This window comes from Rattus norvegicus, chromosome 3, assembly GCF_036323735.1.
Source record: "Rattus norvegicus strain BN/NHsdMcwi chromosome 3, GRCr8, whole genome shotgun sequence".
NCBI classification, from domain to species: Eukaryota; Metazoa; Chordata; class Mammalia; order Rodentia; family Muridae; genus Rattus; species Rattus norvegicus.
In genome coordinates this window covers 11,797,521-11,801,977 of record NC_086021.1, presented here as the reverse complement: position 1 = coordinate 11,801,977, position 4,457 = coordinate 11,797,521, and the positions used below count along the sequence as shown (strand labels likewise).

The window sequence follows — 4,457 nt, the reverse complement described above, 5'->3', positions numbered from 1 at the left end:
TTCTTATCCTAATCCTGGTCTCTTCTCTGCATGTGAAGGTTGGATGTATTTAAAAAGATGACTTTAGGGGCCTGGAGAGATAACCAATGGGTCAAGAGCTCATCTGCTTTGAAAGAGGACGTGGATTTGTTCTTTGAGCTCATGTCCAATGGCTCCCAACCACCTTTAATTCCAGCTCCAGGGGACCTGACTATTCTTATCTCTGTGGTCTCCTGTGTTCATTCCCTGCCCCCACCCACATAATTAAAAATAATACATCTGCAGATGAGAAACAGGTTTCATTAGGTTTCGTTAGTCAAACAATCCCCGACCTTCTCTGATTCTGAGTCTGCTTGGATCAGTTTATTGGGTTTCCCCTTGAGTTCCAAGACCACCTCCCTGTTCCCTGCCCCTCTTTCCCCAACAGTCTGTCTCTCCCTCAAACTTCACCTCAGAGAGTCTATCTATGTCTGGCCCATCTCCACTGCTTCCTAAACATCCGTCTTATTTTTCCCCCGTGCCATCCTTGCTCCTCTAAGCCTCATCTCCAGTTCTTTTCTCTCCCTAAAGACCAGACCAGCTCAGACCTATTTGTTTTAGTCTACGTGACATCAGACTTACTGTTCACAGCCTTGACCTTTCCGGCTTCCTCTCCATGTTCCATCCACCAAAGCCCGTCTCCTCCACCAAAGTGTTCACATACAACACGTCACATCGCACATTTTAATTTTTAGAGCAAAAACAAATTCCACTGGAAAAGATACTTGGGTTGTCAAAGGCCCTTGTGTATCTGAAACACATAAAAACAAACATTTTCTCCCAAATCCTATAAATTACCCATCTTTGTCCCCCACACTTTGCGAATTTCACCTTAACGGATCTTTTCCACCAGATTATAGACTTAGATGTGGACGTCGCCATAAAACTTGATGAAGTACACAGAAGGCTTGGCTAGAACTTGGTAAATGACTTTGCCGAACTTTTTGCACCCGTCGCTTCTGGTGAACTGCACACATTGACCTGTTAAAATGTCGCTGTTAACGTCTGACTTCACCTCTGCTGGAGGAGTCTCTGGAATGATACGGAGGTTACCTTCTGTGTAATCATCCAGGAGCTGGTAGATGTAAAGGACTGTATCTTTCTCGTAGGTGATAGAAAACCAGTTCTTCATGATTGGCACCTGGGATGGGACCACCCCCCTCCAGTTGTCCTTAGAGGCATGTTTGCCCTCAAAATTATGCTCCACTGCTCGGCCAACCATGGCACTTGCGAGATGGGCGTCTTTCACTTGAGGAAACACTACTTTGTGAGGCAAGACCTTAAGCTTTAAAATCCTCTCATCGCTGTGAAGTCCCAGTCCGTAGACACAGTCAATTCCATCATACTTGACAAGATAGAGAGAGGGATTTGTTGGCAGTTGATCTAGAATGATGGCCTTCCACTGGGTGACGGGCTCATCACCTTCCTTCCATCCGTGAGAAATTCTGCAGCCCACAATGTTCCCCAGGGCCTGGGGAGAAGGCCTACTCCTCCTCTGCTTCTGGAAGGACTGTGTGCTCATCCTCCTCAGAGACATCCTCTTCTTCTTGGCTGTATACATAGTGTGGTAGGCCACGACATCCTAGTCCACTGTCTTGTGGATATCGTTCTGTGTTCAGGCTTCATACTTGCCCGTGGCCTGGGTTTGAAGAGCTCGCCTGCTTAAACCAGACACAATGCTGTTGCCTCTGTCATGTGACTGCCTGCAAGAACAATGGGGGTGGGGTGGGGAGGGGGCTGGACCAGGTCTCTTGTCTAAGAGAACTTTGGAGCAGGTGAGGAACGCGATGGTAAACAGGGTTGAACATCTGAATCTAATTCTGTCGTAGTCAGAAGTTCGTAGTAGGGCTGGGCAATGGTGGAGCACACCTTTAATTCCAGCACTCGAGAGGCAGATGGAGGCAGAATTCTGTGAGATCAAGGCCAGCCTGGTCTACAGAGTTAGTTCCAGGATAGCCAAATCTACCCACAGAACAACCCTGTCTCAAAAACCAAAATCTAAAGTTCAAAGTGAAATGAAAAAATGGTCCTCTACAGCTCAGAATAACATATTCAGACAAAGGGGCTGGGGATTTAGCTCAGTGGTAGAGCGCTTACCTAGGAAGCACAAGGCCCTGGGTTTGGTCCTCAACTCCGAAAAAAAAAAAAAAAAAACAACAACAACAACATCAAAAAGAAATATTATCTCCTAAAATGCACAGGCACAGAGAGGAGCTTTGGCATTTTAGTAGGATTATGAATTAGATATTGTTAGCAAAGGATAATAAACTCTTAGACTGACTAGCCTATACCGTCCGCCGAGCTCTCAAACGTGGAAGACATCAGAACATACGGTTACTCGCTATACGAGGGAGAACTTTTACCTTTCTGGGTTAAATGGGTCCCAGTTATCTTCATAAATGTATTTACCGAGAGAAAAATGTCCTAGTCGTCCAGATTCTGTCTTCGGAAACCGGTCAGGCTCCAAAAGCCTGTTGAACAATTGTGGGGTTCAGGAGCTGAACTGGCTTTCACAGCCCGCTGGGAAGATAGTGAACCCACCTTCAATGAGTCTAGCGCCTCCAAGTGGAAGAGAAGCGCAACTTCCGCCCAGTGCTCTGTGACATCATCCAGGCTCTGCTTACATCATAGAAGTCCTCTCAGGCCAGTTCCTTCCCTAGTTACGCTTAGAAACTTCCAGCATCTAGGTTTTAGCTTCTCCTGTAGCCTCCTGAAGACCCAAAATAAAGTCCCCACCCAAATATTCTGATGACTCAAGTCACAGTCTGCCCAAGTAGCTCTTTTCATGCATTTTTTTTTCTGAAAAAGTCTTTGGTTTCTGAGTCACCAACATCCTTGGTGGTTATTTTCCCAGCTCCTATCTTTCCTTTGGTTATCTTTAAGTCATTCTCCGTATCAGAAATATTGCTAGCCTCTCTCTCCGAGGCAGCCCACTGGATAGCACCGCAAAATTAGCTTTATCAAAACCCACAATTAGAGGAGGGCCATTTTTATTCAAAAAAAGCTGTTATTTGACAAGATTAAATACCTTGTACTGAAGTCAATGGCAATCATGAATTATGGATTCTTTGCAAAGAGCGAGGAAAAATTAGATCCAGGACCTGCTTCCAAAGTCGGGATAAACATGACAAACCGGATATCGACCAGTAATATTTTACATGTCTTTAAAATTTACCAGCACTTCTGGTTACAAGGAATTTATTAGATCAAATGCAGCAAAACAGGATGAAATAGATGACGTAATTTTGTTTTTGAAATATGGGTAGACAGAATACTGGATGCAGGTAAGTATGGAATTTACCTGTAAATTACAGGGTACTTTAATTGTTTGTGTCACATAGTTCTTCAGATCTTCAAAAGGATTCCTTTCAGAACCCTCCCCTGTCCCCACCACACTCTGACCCTCCCTTCCCTCTCCCCAGTAATTCCCTTCCACATTAACATTATAATTTTTTCATATGTACTTAGACCTTAACAACTTATGGCAGCTTTTTAAAATCTGTCCACTTTTCTAAGTGCACCGTCTTCTTTTTCTCCCTTCTATCCTAGTTTTAAGCACATTTTCCTTCACACTTTGAGTTTTCCTCTCTGTATGCTCTCATGACTCCTCTGCCATTATGTGACTGTTGTCCACTATGTGGCTGACCTCAATGTGGGGTTAACTCACATGACATGATTTTTCCCCCTTTTCTCCCCTCCAACTTCCTTCTCTAGGCACCTGCTGAGATTTACAATCTTGGGCATTTTTTTAAGCCTGGAAAGCAGAAACACACACACACACACACACACGCACACGCACACTCACACATACACACATACACACAGAAACACTCATACATACCCAAACACACAAACACACACATACATACACACACAAACACACACACATGCACACCCAAACACACACACAAACATACACATATACACACTCAAACACACAAATACAGTGAGAGACAGAGACAGAGAGAGACACTGTGAGAGACAGAGAGCCCATGAGGAAACATGTAATATCATCTTTCTAAGAACAATAAACAGAGACAACTTTCAAAAAAGGGAAGAACAAGTAGGCAACAAGAAGAACAATCACGTCATAGCGGTCAACTTGGGGAGGAAAGAGTTTGTCTCACTCTATCTTCTAGGTTCCCGTCTGTTACTGAGCGACGTTGGGGCAGGAACTCAGGCAGGACTCTAGAGGCAGGAAAGGAAGCAGAGACAACTTAGAAATGCTGGGCACTGGATTGCTATCCATGAACTACTCAGCTTTCTCTCCTCCTACAACCCAGGGCCACCTTCATAGGGGATGACACTCCCCATAGTGGGCTACATCCTTCCACATCAACCATCAAAAAAAAATTCCTTACAGATGAGGCCAAAGGACATTCTGATAGAGGCAATTCTTCAGCTGAGGCTCCTTCTTCCCAGGTTGAGTCAAACTGATA

At 44.5% G+C, this 4,457-nt stretch overlaps 1 pseudogene; it reads right to left on the bottom strand.

The window, feature by feature from the left end:
• Window positions 1-417: 417 nt before the first annotated feature.
• LOC134486257 (Y-linked testis-specific protein 1-like) lies at window positions 418-1,711 on the bottom strand (annotated as a pseudogene).
• Window positions 1,712-4,457: the final 2,746 nt, after the last annotated feature.